Raw genomic sequence first — 14,990 nt, forward strand, 5'->3', positions numbered from 1 at the left:
TAAGTTTTCAGTTACTTCTTCTTCCTCTTCTCCTTCTGGCACCCCTATGATTCTGATGTTGGAACGTTTAAAGTTGTCCCAGAGGTTCCTAAGCCTCTCCTCATTTTTTTGAATTCTTGTTTCCTCATTCTGTTCTGGTTGAATATTTCTTTCTTCTTTCTGCTCCAAACCATTGATTTGAGTCCCAGTTTCCTTCATTTCACTGTTGGTTCCCTGTACATTTTCCTTTATTTCACTTTCATAGCCTTCACTTTTTCCTCTATTTTGCGATCATATTCAACCAATTTTGTAAGCATCCTTATTACCAGCATTTTGAACTGTGCATCTGATAGATTGGCTCTCTCTTTGTTGCTTAGTTGTATTTTTTCTGGAGCTTTGATCTGTTCTTTCATTTGGGCCTTTTTTTTTTTTTTTTTTTTTTTTTTTTTTTTTTTTTTTTTTTGTCTCAGCACGCTTGTTAGGGAATGGAGTAAGGGACGAGCCTTAGGTGTTCACCAGGGTGGGGCAACCCACATTGCTGCATTGTGACACTATATGTGAGGGAGGGGGTTGAGAGGTAACAGTGCCACTTGCTCTGTTCTCTGCCAGTTTTCAGTCACTTCCCCCTCTACTCACAATCAAATTGGGCCCTTCTGGTGCTGGTTCCCGCGTGGGTGGGTTTGTGTACTTTCTAGGACCCTGTGGATCTGTCCAACGAACTCTTCTGTGAGGCTGGGAGTTTCTCCTGCTGCCGCTTCAACCACCACAGCTGTTTTGAGGCTTTATTTCCTTGTACCGTAACCCTGGGTTGTTCGGGCTATCTCGCTCCCCAGTTTCTCCCGGCTTATCTGCACGTGAATGTGGAACCACCCAGTCCTCAAGCTGCAGCCTCCCCCAGTCCACCAGCCACTGCTTTGCCAAGAGACCTCTCCACCTGGCTGCCTGTCTCCGCCCCTCCTACCAGTCTGGATGAATGTTTCTTCTTTAACTCCTTGGTTGTTGTATTTCCATACAGTTCGATTTTCTGGCAGTTCTGGTGGTTTTTTGTTTTTAAATTTGTTGATGTCCATCTTTTGGTTGTGCGAGGAGGCACAGTGTGTCTACCTATACCTCCATCTTGGCTGGAAGAAAAACAGAGACAATATTCATTGGTTTGAATAATGGATGTGGAAATGAACAAAAGAAAACTATCTCTAAATGACTGATGCATTAGGCTGGTAGTAATGTAAATGTAGTTTTTGCAACTCTGTTTCTTTTTGGTTTTCTTTCTCCCCCCCCCCTTTTTTTTTAGATGATGGGGAAAAATTATATTGTAATGCCTCACAGCATAAAGAAGCACTTTGAAGTTTTCTTCTTGTTCCCTACTGTCCTACATAACCAGGAAGCAGCTGAGGGCTGCTTCAGCTTTTTTCCATTCGTTTCCTAGAACTGCATTTGCTGTTCCAGGTACAGGCAGATGACACATTTGTAGTCACGAATGTCATTCATCTTAGCTTGTAATTCATAAGACATTGTGCTGATGTATTTTACCATGTTCTGATTGTTTTGTGGGGTGATTTACTAATGTGGACCCTGAGAAAAAGATACCTACTAAGAAGGGCTCCTGGTGGCTAATGGGCCTCAAATTTTAAAAACAAAACAAAATGAAATGAAACAAAACAAAAACATCCTGTCAGTTATTTCTATACAGGGGCCTTTCAAGCAAACTGCATTTTGGGTAGAAGCCCACACTGAACTACCTACATCTGTGCTGAACTACCTGCCTCAACTGTTTCTGCCATCTGAACCAGGCCTTATAAAGGAGTTCCTGGAATCCTGTATCAACCAATAAGACTGAAGCTTTCCCCATCTGATCAGAGCTGTGCAGCTTTGATCAACCAAAGCAGCTCTGTTGCGACCAATCAGAACAGTGCCTTTTGGACCAATCAAACTGTGAAGATTTGGAGACCTCATCTGCATGAGGGTGGACCAATCAGCCAACACGGGTGGGCACTTCTGTGTATATAAGCCAGCTTCCCTCTGGCTGTTGGAACACACTTCCTCTTTCTGCTGAAGACTGCATTTCCCTGGTGAGCTGAAACATCAAAAATGTCTTTCTGGAGCAGACCAACACAGAGCAGAGCAAATCAGTGAGGAGCAGAGAAGAGTTGTCTAGCCAGAGAGGGTCATGGCCCCAGCACTGAATTGCAGTTGTATTGTTTTCACAGCTGTCCTGTATCACAACTGAGTTGTTTTGCACTGAATAAAGTTTCCTTTTTAACCACACCCTGCTGCAACTAGTATGGAGCGGAGGTCCCCAAGTGGGGGCAACAGGAGATTAAGAAAGACACAACACAATAGTTTAAGGAAAAGAGGGGGCCAGGTGGGGCATTGTCTTCTGATGGAGAGATTACGACTCTGAACATGGTCTCCGAGTTTGATTTTATAGGGTTTGGTTATCTAAAGCTTAGGGAATTTTGCAGACTTAAGGAGACACTGCAGGCAAAGATTGTTCTGTTCCCAGGCTATCTAAATGACAAATATGTCTTCTGCAAAAGTTACAGTCGCATTCAGCTGAAGCTTGTGGTTATCTATTTCATTCTCAACCCCTGCTGGTTCTGGCTGCTGTCACCACCAGCTTGGATCTGCTTTTCAGATGCAAGTAGTCAAATGCAGCTTTGCCAAACACTCAACCTTAGCTTTGACGCCAGCCTTCACCATCCTCCACAACACCCCTAACTGGGGATTCCTCTTGGGAATTGGCAGCTTTGCTTTTTCTTCTTTAATCCTCACCCAAGGGTATATTTAGAGAGAGAGAGAGAAACATTGATTGGTTGCTTTCCATCCACAACCCAATCAGGGACCAAACCTGCAACCTCGTATGTGCCCTGACTGGGAATTTAACCCATGACCTTTCACTGTATAGGATGACAGTCCAACCAACTGAGCCATATCGCCCAGGGCATTCACTTTCCTTTTTCTACCACTCCCTTATGAGCACCAATAATATTACGGAAGCAACCAAAGAAACCTTTAATTCATGATTACATCCCACCAAGAAATGGAGATCTTTCTTTGGCTGTTCTCCCATGAGTCTGGCGATTTCTTCATAAATCTCTTCTGCTCTGTCACTGCATCTGAGGTCAGTTTCACCTTGATAAGTACTAGAAATGAACACTTGCTAAACTCTTCAAGGCCTTTCCCACCTGCTGATATTCCTTGGTTAGTGGTCCTGTGCATTGTTTCCGCTGCTCCTGCCCATGGTCAGCAGCAGCCTCACACCATCCTCCATGACTTTGGTGAACTTACTAACAGCGTCACACTTCTCTTTATAATAAGTCCAAGTCAGGTGCCTCTCTTTCTATGGTGGAAAATATAAGCCCCACCAGCTCATCTTTCTCAGCCTTCCTCTTCCCAGTTTTCCATTCCTTTCCTTCCCAGAAATGTAGAAATTGCTGGGGAAATCTCACTTTCTGAAATTACTAGATGACAACACATCCTGGTCATCCATGCCTGGAGTCTCTCCATGTTCATTTTGATAAATTCTTCTTCCAAGTGACCTGTAACTTGCTTATCTGGAAGAGGGGATAGGAATGGCCGACCCAAATTTTATCAGGAGAAGCTGACAAAACCTGTCAAAGTGCTTATACCTGTGTTTGGAGATCAATCAGTGTTAGTGAGTGTTAAGTGACATTCAGTGCAGTTCCTCAGCCCAAACATGTTGGAATCTTTCCTGGGATCTGCTACCACACAGTCAAATGTAAATGAAGGGTAAACCCAAATTTGGGCCATAATCTCCAACAACGAAAGGAAATTTCTTTTGGGGTTTTTCAAGTTGCTTGGTCAACAAATTCCATTCTATTCCATTTCCTGGTTTTTCAAGTCCAGGAAATTTGTTAAGTGGCAGCTTCATGGAAGAGGCTCCAGCACACTGTTTTCGCTCTAAGCACCCTCTGCTTTGGCTGACTAGAAACCCTTGAACTAGTGAGAAGATGACTTGGGATCATCCCAGCCTTCATCCTACTTATCATTGTCACCAGGTGGTGGTCCTTGGTAGACCTGGGCATGACCAAAAGCAGTTTTCCAGGTAGTGGAAGTATTTTGGGGACTACATATCCACCTGGCTTGGTTCCTCAGTTATCTGTTCTTTCCCAGTGTTAGATTTGGAAGCTCTCCAGGCTGACCAGGGGTCATTGACACTGCTGACCTGGTTGTTACTGTTGGCAGCTGATGAATTGGCTTCAGCTGTATTTGCTGAGAGGGAATAGAGAAAGGTTTGGTCAGTGAATTTCCAGGAGAAAATCGGTCTCTTTCATTACTGGGCAAAAAAGAGGACTTGGGCATGCTGGGATCCAGGGGCTGCCCTATGGACTCCAACCAGCTCCCCGGATGTGCAGGTACCTGTCCAGCATCAAGAGGCTGGCTGAGGGCTGCAGCATCTCCAGGCTTCCTAATGGTGGGTCCTGGAGCACCAAAGAGTTTCCCTCATTGGCCAAGATGACATAGGGGTTTTCTTACACTGAGTATGCCAAAAGCTAGAAAGATGAATGGATAGAAAAAAGCCCTCCCTTTCCTATCCCTGTAATAACCATAGGCTTGAGCAGGAAGGAGGGAGTGATCCTTGAGATTGGAGTCCACTGTCCTTCGAGGCTGAAACACCTGAATAAACCTCTATTCTTTTGCACCAGCACCTGTCTCATGAGTTTGGCTTTTGTTGCAGAGGGCAGCTAAACCTGTGTTTTGGTTACAGTTTTTGGCAACTCTGCCAGGCACTATGGACCTCGGTAAGTCCTGGAGGGCCCAAGCTTGAGTCTTAGCTGCATGTAGCAGGCCGACCCTGGGAGTAAAACTGTGGGGACTTCCCAGCAGCTGTCAAGTGATTTTCTCAGGGAATTCCCCTGCATTCCTTTTAAAGGTGTCAGCTGCCTGAAATGCTTGGCTGCTGAAATGGGTTTGGGGGGAGCAGACAGACTCCTAGACTGGTTAGCTGAATCAGCATGCACACTGGTGGTCTTCATCCCTGCCACTTGGCCTTCATGCCAATTGTGTTCTGTGACATTTGGGCTTTGTGCTACATGAGCTTCATGCGGTTTTGGGTCTGGTCAGGACCACTGCAATATCAGTTGGCAGAAGATGCTAGGACTTGCTTGTGAGTGCTCATTTGGACTAATGGAATTTTGGATCCAAGTTTTGTTTATATGTTCCCACTTTGTCTGGGGTCTTTCTATAGCTATGGTTTTGGGTTTGTACTTTTGTTCCATCAGGGATTATTCTGTTTTAGCTCCTGAAGGGAGTCCACTGGGTCAAATTTTAGCAGCCTGGTCCATGTACAACTATGATGCAATGACTAAGAAGGAATTGGTTTTCTTTTTTTTTTTAATATATGTATTGATTATGCCACCACAGTTGTCCCATTTCCCACCCCCCTCACTCCACTCCATCCTGCGCACCCCTCCCTCTCACATTCCCCACCCCCTATAGTTCATGTCCATGGGTCATACTTATAAGTTCTTTGGCTTCTACATTTCCTACACTATTCTTACCCTCCCCCTGTCTATTTTCCACCTATCATCTATGCTACTTATTCTCTGTACCTTTCCCCCCCTCTCCCCTTCCCATTCCCCTATTGACAACCCTCCATGTGATCTCCATCTCTATGGTTCTGTTCCTGTTCTAGTTGTTTGCCTAGTTTGCTCTTGTTTTTGTTTTAGGTGTGGTCGTTAATAACTGTGAGTTTGCTGTCATTTTTACTGTTCATATTTTTGATCTTCTTTTTCTTAGGTAAGTCCCTTTAACATTTCATATAACAAGGGCTTGGTGATGATGAACTGCTTTAACTTGACCTTATCTGAGAAACACTTTATGTGCCCTTCCATTCTAAATGATAGCTTTGCTGGATAGAGCAATCTTGGATGTAGGTCCTTGCCTTTCATGACTTGGAATACTTCTTGCCAGCCCCTTCTTGCCTGTAAGGTCTCTTTGGAGAAATCAGCTGACAGTCTTATGGGAAGTCCTTTGTAGGGAACTGTGTCCTTTTCTCTTGCTGCTTCTAAGATTCTCTCCTTCTCTTTAATCTTGGGTAATGGAATTATGATGTGCTTTGGTGTGTTCCTCCTTGGGTCCAGCTTCTTTGGGACTCTCTGAGCTTCCTGGACTTCCTGGAAGTCTATTTCCTTTGCCAGATTGGGGAAGTTCTCCTTCATTATTTGTTCAAATAAGTTTTCAAGTTTTTGTTCTTCCTCTTCTCCTTCTGGCACCCGTATAATTCGGATGTTGGAATGTTTAAAGATGTCCTGGAGGTTCCTAAGCCTCTCCTCATTTTTCCAAATTCTTCTTTCTTCATTCTTTTCTGGTTGGATGTTTCTTTCTTCCTTCTGGTCCACACCGTTGATTTGAGTCCCAGTTTCGTTCGCATCACTATTGGTTCCCTGTACATTTTCCTTTGTTTCTCTTAGCATAGGCTTCATCTTTTCATCTGGTTTTCGAACAAATTCAACCAATTCTGTGAGTGTCTTGATAACCAGTGTTTTGAACTGTGCATCTGATAGGTTGGCTATCTCTTCCTCGCTTAGTTGTATTTTTTCTGGAGCTTTGAAGTGTTCTATCATTTGGGCCATTTTTTTTTTTTTTTTTGGTCTTGGTGTGTCTGTTACTTAAAGGGGCGGAGCCTTAGGTGTTCCCCAGGGCGGGGTAACGCTGGTCGCTGCTCTGTGACCCTGTGCCTTGACGCTGTACGTGGGGGAGGGGCCGAGAGGGAGCAATGGCACCTGCTCCACTCTCCACCGGACCTCAATCTTTCACTCTGCTACCCACAATCAAACTGGGCCCCTCTGGTGCTGGTTCCCGAGTGGGTGGGCTTGTGCACGCCTTAGGCTCCTGAGGGTCTCTCCAAGGACCTCTCCTGTGAGGCTGGGAGTCTCTCCTGCTGCCGCCCCAACCCCCACTGGCATTTTCAATCAGAGGTTTGTGGCTTTATTTCCCCCGCGCTGGAGCCCTGGGTTGCACGGTCTGCTTTGCTCCCCGCCGTTTGTCCGGTTTATCTGTGCAAATGTGGGGCCACAGGGTCTGTGGGGCCAGTGGTCAGATTGCCTGCCCCGTTCGTTCGTCCCACACTCCGCCAGTCTCAGTCCCGCCACGGCAACTCGAGTCCTCTCCGCCCCGGCTGCCTGTCTCCGCCCCTCCTACCGGTCTGGATGAATGTTTATTTTTTATTTCCTTCGTGTCAGACTTCCTTGCCATTCGATTTTCTGTCAGCTCTGGTTGTGCGAGGAGACACAGTGTGTCTACCTATGCCACCATCTTGGTTCTCCCGGAATTGGTTTTCTATTGTAACACTGCTTGGTCTATGGATACTTTAGACTATTGGGGGAAATGGCTCCTAAATGGTGCCCTAAATTACTACTCCATCATACAGTTGGAATTGTTTTGCCAACAGTCAGGGAAGTGGGACAAAATCTCTTATGTCCATGCATTTATGTCTTTACACAATAAGGATTTGGCAAAGAAAGGGAAGAAACAAAAAATGCAGTGAAGGAAATTGACTTCAAAACCCTTCTTTGATAGTAAGACACAAGAAGAAAAGAAAAATGACAAGTCGAGACACCAGAAAATGTTTGGATGGTAAACGTGACTTTCATTGCAAGAAGTGCCCTGGGTATCAGAAAGAAACTCCAGTGTTCAAATGGAGCATTGGGAATAAATTCCTCCTAGGTGATGGACATAGCCTTTAAAGTTTACCATGCCCAGGAAACAAGGAAATTAAAACAGATCTCTGTTTTCTTAAAAACAGCACAGGGAAATCAGAAGGAGAGGTGGGGCCTGAAAAGAAGGAGAAACGTCCCACTAGGTGCCAATCAATGTGCCTATTGCAAGAAGGAGGGCCATTGGAGAAAGAACTGCCCAAAACTATAACAGAAGTATAAAAAGGATACAAACACTCACCTAGAAATATTAGAAAAGAATGATGAATTTGATGATAAATGAGGAGGCCCAGGGGCTCCTGTAGACACCTCTTGACCTATTACTATTTCCCTACAAGTGCCCCGGGTAAATTGACAGGAACAAGCCATTTGACACCCTCCTAGACATGGGAGCAACATACTCGGTGCTAAATACAAAACCAAGAAATGTTCAGCTGTGGTGTCAGTTACTTGAGTGACTGGACAATTACAAAAACAGGCGTTCCTTCAACCTCTACAATGCCAGCTTGGGAATCAAAAACACACGTTTTTCTCTACACGCCCGGCTACCCCATTCCATTTTGGGGCTGAGATTTACTTTGTAAATTGCATGCACAAATAACTTTTTTCCCCTGAGAAGAACCAATTATGTTTAAGAGTCCTGCTGGAACTTGCCCTCCAGGCTCTCCTGACTTGCCCAGAAGGACCCGGAGTTGACCTCTTCCCACCCAAGAGAGCAGGTTGATCCAGTCATTTGGGCCAACAGAACTCCAGGTAGATCTGTTAACATCCAACCCATAAAAATTAACCTAAAAGAAGGGGTGCAGAGTTCATGGAATAAAAAATAACTCTTTAAAAAGAAAGTAAATTTCCTCTAAAACTTTCTTTTTAGAGGAAATTTAACCAGTATTGCAGAAATTCTTAAAATTAGGATTAGTTCAGCCATGCCTTTCTCTCTAATACAATCCCATTTTGCCAGTCAGAAAGCCTCACTGTAATGAGTATTGATTTGTACAGGATCTTAGGGCCATAAATGACATTGTCTGGGACCCTTATACTTTGCTGACCACAGTGCCCAGGAATAGCAAATGGTTTTCAGTCCTAAACTTGAAGGATGCTTTTTTCTGCCTCCCAATAGATGAACAGGCTGAACTATTATTTGCCCTTGAGTGGCAGGACCCAGAAACCAAAGTTGTCACAAGGATTTCAGAATTCCCTGCTATATTTGGGGAAATATTAGCAAAAGATTTAATGGGTATTCAATTGAATTTGGGAGTTCTTCTATAAAATGTAGATGACTTATCAATAGTTATCAATACTTATAAAAACAGGTTGCTCAACACCATCACAGTTCTGTATCATTTGGCAAAAAAGAGAGTATAAAGTATGGTCTCACAAGGCCCAGATTTGCAAACAGGAGGTGGCATATCTGGGATTCCAACTGAAATAGGGCACTAGGATCTTAATGGAAGATAGCAAACAAGCCATTGCTACAATAAAAATCCCAGAGAACTTGAGGCAGCTCTGTGGATTCTTAGGGATTACAGGGTTTTGCCAAACTTGGGTTCTAAACTTTGGCCTTTTGGTGAAACCATTGTATAATTCTTTGAAAGGACTAGGCTTGGAACACTTGAATGGAGGAGAGACTGTCAGGCAGCAGTTTGACACCTTGGATGAAAAACTAGTTTTTGCCCTGACAGTAGAATTTCCCAATTTACAGAAACTTTCATAATTATACATTTGTGAAAGGCGAGGAATTGAACCTGGAGTACTAACCTAGACTCTGGAAAAATATCTCTCAACCCATAGCCTATCTCTCAAAGAAACTCGATTGTATGACAAAAGGATGCCACCATGCCTCTGGGCAATAGCAGCTACCTGTGACATCTTTCAAGAAGCAGAGAAGTTCACCCTGGGGCAACCTCCTACTGTATTTGTACCACACTGGGTCCTAACTCTATTACAACAGAAAGGAGGGAATTGGTTGACAGCAGGGCGCATGGAAAAATATCAGGCCATTTTATTAGACAACCCAAATGTTACCTTACAAACCACCACTACTTTAAAACCAGCTACCTCACTCCCAGACTCACAGAGTAGCTTGGACCTCCAACATGATTGCTTAGAAATCATTGACCAAGTTTATTCCAGCAGACCAGATCTATTGGACCAACTGTGGACAGAACCTGACTGAAAATTATACGCATACACAGATGGGAGCAGCTTCATGAACAATGGTCAAGAATGAGCCAGGTACAGTGTAGTCATGATAGACAAGGTAATAGAAGCTGAGGCCCTTAGCGTACAAACCTCAGCACAAAAGGCTAGACTGCTAGCCCTCACCAGAGCCTTAGAATTATCCCAGGGAAAGAATGTTAACATCTACACTGACTAAATATTCCTTCATGGTACTCCATGTCCATGGGGCAATGTACAAAGAAAGACAGCTCTTTACCTCAGGGAATAAGGACATCAAACATGCAAAAGAGATTTAAAAAGTACTAGAGGCAGTGAATCAACCAAACCAGATTGCCATAATGTACTGCCCAGGACACCAGAAGGACAGTTCCCAAACAAGCCATGGAAACCAAACTGCCAATAAAGCATCAAGACAAGCTGTGCAAGGGCCACCACTTCTTGGGGCTCTAATTCCCCACCTGGACTTCTCAGAGTTTATACCCCATTACACAGAACAAGATGAGGAGCAGGCCCACAAGTGGGGATTCTCTAAAACTGGCTCTAATTCTAAATGGAAGAGCAACACTCATAGTATGATCTTACTTCTTAAAGCTCTAGTATATCCCCTCCTCAAACGTCTATATGAAGGGGCCCATTGTGGAAGGGATGCTTTAATGGACCTCATCAGACCACATTGGAAGGGTCCTCATTCACAAAGGACCATTCAGAAGATTATTTAAGCCTATCAGATACACACCAAAATTAAAAAAAAAAATCCTAAGATAGAGTGCCCCAACTGGAAAGAGAGTACAATAAAAAGAGATATGCTGGCTTCCTGCCAAGATGGAGGCATAGGTGGACATGCTGAGCCTCCTCGCACAACCAAAAGAAGGACAACAACATTTTAAAAACAAAAAACAACCAGAACTGACAGAAAATAGAACTGTGTGGAAGTCTGAAATCAAGGAGATAAAGAAGAAACATTCAACCAGACTGGTAGGAGGGGCTGAGACAGGCAGCCGGGCGGAGAGGCCTCGCAGCAAGGCAAGGCGGTGGCTGGGGGACCCAGCGAGGTCACAGACTGCAGAACAGGGCAGGCAGTGAAGCAGCTAGCAGACCCTGTGGCCCCACATTCACGCATAGATAGACCGGGAGGAACGGCGCGGGAGCAAAGCAGACTGCACAACACAGGGCTCCAGCGCAGAGAAATAAAGCCTCAAACCTCTGATTGAAAACACTTGTGGGGGTTGAGGTGCCAGCAGGAGAAACTTCCAGCCTCACAGGAGAGTTCGTTGGAGAGTACCACAGGGTCCTAGAACATACACAAGGCCACCCACGTGGGAAGCAGCACCAGAAGGGACCAATTTGATTGTGGGTAGTGGAGGGAGTGACTAAACAACCGGCAGAGAGTGGAACAAGCGCCATTGCTCCCTATCAGACTCCTCCCCCACATACAGCATCACAGCACAGCAATGTGGGTTGCCCTGTCCTGGTAAATACCTAAGGCTCCATCCCTTTACTTAACAGGTGCACCAAGACAAAAAAAAAAAAAAAAAAAAGGCCCAAATGAAAGAACAGATCAAAGCTCCAGAAAAAATACAACTAAACAACAAAGAGATAGCCAGCCTAGCAGATGCACAGTTCAAAACACTGGTAATCAGGAAGCTCACAGAATTGGTTGAATTTGGTCGCAAATTAGATGAGAAAATGAAGGCTATGCTAAGAGAAACAAAGGAAAGTGTACAGGGAGCCAATAGTGATGTGAAGGAAACTGGGACTCAAATCAATGGTGTGGACCAGAAGGAAGAAAGAAACATTCAACCAGAAAAGAATGAAGAAAGAAGAATTCAAAAAAACGAGGAGAGGCTTAGGAACCCCCAGGACATCTTGAAACGTTCCAACACCAGAATCATAGGGGTGCCAGAAGGAGAAGAGGAAGAGGAACAAATTGAAAACTTATTTGAACAAATAATGAAGGAGAACTTTCCCAAACTGGCAAAGGAAATAGACTTCCAGGAAATCCAGGAAGCTCAGAGAGTCCCAAAGAAGCTGGACCCTAGGAGTAACACACCAAGGCACATCATAATTACATTAGCTAAGATTAAAGATAAGGAGAGAATCTTAAAAGCAGCAAGAGAGAAGGACACAGTTCCCTACAAAGGAGTGCCCATAAGACTGTCAGCTGATTTCTCCAAAGAGACCTTACAGGCAAGAAGGGGCTGGCAAGAAGTATTCCAAGTCATGAAAGGCAAGGACCTGCATCCAAGATTGCTCTATCTAGCAAAGCTATCATTTAGAATGGAAGGGCAGATCAAGTGCTTCTCAGATAAGGTCAAGTTAAAGGAGTTCATCATCACCAAGCCATTATCATATGAAATGTTAAAGGGACTTATCTAAGAAAAAGAAGATAAAAAATATGAACAGTAACAATGACAGCAAACTCACAGTTACTAACAACCACACCTAAAACCAAAACAAAAGCAAACTAAGCAAACAACTAGAACAGGAACAAAACCACAGAAATGGAGATCACATGGAGGGTTATCAACAGTGGAGTGGGAGGGGGAGAGAGGGGGGAAAGGTATAGAAAATAAGTAGCATAAATGGTAGGTAGAAAATAGGGGGAGGGTAAGAATAGTATAGGAAATGTAGAAGCCAAAGAACTTATAAGTATGACCCATGGACATGAACTATAGGGGGGGAAATGTGGGAGGGAGGTGGTGTGCAGGATGGAGTGAATGGGGGTAAATGGGACAACTGTAATAGCATAATCAATAAATATATTTAAAAAAATAAAAAATAAATAAAGACATATGCCCATTTGAGGATTGGCAAGTTGACTTTGCACAGATGCCTAAAACCATAGGAAACTTTAAATTTTCGTTAGTTTTTGTAGGCATCATTTCTGGATGGGTAGGGCATACCCCACTAGAATTGAGACGGCAACTGGGGTAGCAAAAGTTCTACTCAAAGAAATAATCCCTAGGTTTGGACTCCCTTACAGCATTCAAAGCGACAAAAACCATTGTTCACTTCAGAAATCTCCCAGAAGAGGGGACAGGCACAACAGATTCAGTGGAAACTACATGCATTTTGAAGACCTCAATGTACAGGGAAGACTCAGAAAATTAACTACACAGTAAAGAAGACCCTGGTGAAAATATGCCAGGAAACACATGTGCCCAGCAGGCACTCCCTATTGCTTGCTGTGGATTAGGGCAGTGCCCCAAAGGGGTCTTAAAGTAAGTCCTTTTGAGACAGTTTATGGGAGACCCTTCCAAATTTCTGTTTTAGGAACACCCTCTGTAGATTTAGAATGTGAATCAAAAATCAAACTATGTAAACATTTAGGGCAAAAACTAACAACTTTGCACAAGTTTTCTCATTGCAGGTCCATCTACCTACCTGATGAACCCTTACACCTGTTCCAGCTGGGTCTTACTAAGGACCTGGGAGACTCACGGCCCTGAACAGCAGTTAGTCAGGAATGGACCCATCCCTATGGTGTCCTGCCGACAACACACTCTTCTCTAAAGCTCACAGAATCAAGTCTTGGATCCAGCACACATGGATAAAGTGGGGGCCACCTGAGGAGGACTCGGATCTCGCCGTTTCTGTTGGTACTGCAAGGGAAAGGTGGACCTGCACTGAAGGAGATTTAAAATTCCTCTTTTGGAAAGGGACAGCACCTCCCAAAGCTAAGGGACAATATTACATTTTATTTCATTTTTTTTCAAATATATATATAGTTGTTCAAGTACAGTTGTCTCCATTTTCCCCACCACCACTCCCCCCATCCCAACCATCCCCACCTCCCACCCTTGATTCTATCCCCTTTGACTTTGTCCATGTGTCCTTTACACATGTTTCTGTACTTTATGCCCATAGCTGGACTGATAATGCCTTTGTCTGTATTTCCCAGATAGTGGCTTCCTCAGCAAATTTATCCTGTTGTTGGGTGTGCCACCCAAAGCCCTACTCAGGGTTAGATCATGGGGATCCTTTGTCTCTCCAGTTTCTGACTCCATTACAATTCCCTCTGCACTACTAAGCATACCCGCCACTAAATACTTGGTTGCTTGTCTACACAATAGGTCTCACTTTGGAAGCCCATCTACAACACTGCCTCTTGAAACACGAAGCAGTCCAGCAGCTTTGCTTTTCCAGCAGTGCCATCTTCTAGACCGCATATGCTGCCTTCCAAAGAGAACAATCCTCCCTCATGTAAACACTTCCCTCCTTTCTTGGACCTCTTTTTTTCTTTAATAGATAGCAAGAATCTCTGGATCCAGGGGTAGGTAAGACTATGACTCTTGACAGCACAGAGAAAGTAAAGAAAATTGGACCTCCATTCATTTACCCTTGTAAGATTACAAGGGTCCAGAGTTCTAAAGTAGGGAATTGTTACCATAGGCAGCAATCATTTGGAGCACGGGCCTGTCTGGACACTTCAGAAAGGCAAGCCACATGGGGGCTGCACAGGGGACTCCATCCAGCTCCCCTGGATGTGCAGGTGCCATGTCCAGCATCAGGAGGTAGGCTGAGGGCTGCAGCATCTCTAGCCATCCTACAGCAGGTCCTGCTGTTGCCCTCCCCTCTACTATCTTCAACAGTTAGGGAGTACCAGGGAGATTGGCCAAGGTGGCACAGGGGGAGGTTCATATACAAGCATGCCAAAAACTTAGAAAGATGAATGGGCAGGGCCCAGGCATGTCAAAAGCTAGCAATACAATTGGATAGAAAAAGAATCCTCCCCTCCCTATCCCTATAAGAACTCTGGGCTTGAGCAGGAGTAGTGGATGGTCTTTGAGATGGGAATCCACCATTCTCCTAGGTCACAGCACCTAATAAACATTCCCTGTTGCACCAGCACCTGTCTCAAAAGTTTGGCTTTTGTTGCGGCAGGTAGCAGAACCTGGGTTTTCAGTTACACCTATGCCCTCTTCTACCTCCCTCCACACCCCTCTTCCCGTGCAATCACCACTCTGTTGTTCATGCCCATGAGTTCTTTTCTTTTCTTTTGTGCTCAATCTCCCCCCATCCAGTCCCTGCCAACAGCTTTCAGCCTGCTCTCTATCTATGAGTCTGTCACTATTTTGCTTGTTAGTTCATTTTGTTCATTAGACTCCACATATGAGTGAGATCATATGGTACTTGTCTTTCTCTGGCTCACTT

The 14,990-nt window shown here is 44.4% G+C and overlaps 1 pseudogene; it reads right to left on the reverse strand.

The window, feature by feature from the left end:
• Positions 1–1,299: 1,299 nt before the first annotated feature.
• LOC112317740 (sorting nexin-9 pseudogene) lies at positions 1,300–14,371 on the reverse strand (annotated as a pseudogene).
• Between the last annotated feature and the right edge of the window lie 619 nt (positions 14,372–14,990).

Source organism: Desmodus rotundus, chromosome 4 (assembly GCF_022682495.2).
Source record: "Desmodus rotundus isolate HL8 chromosome 4, HLdesRot8A.1, whole genome shotgun sequence".
Classification (NCBI taxonomy): domain Eukaryota; kingdom Metazoa; phylum Chordata; class Mammalia; order Chiroptera; family Phyllostomidae; genus Desmodus; species Desmodus rotundus.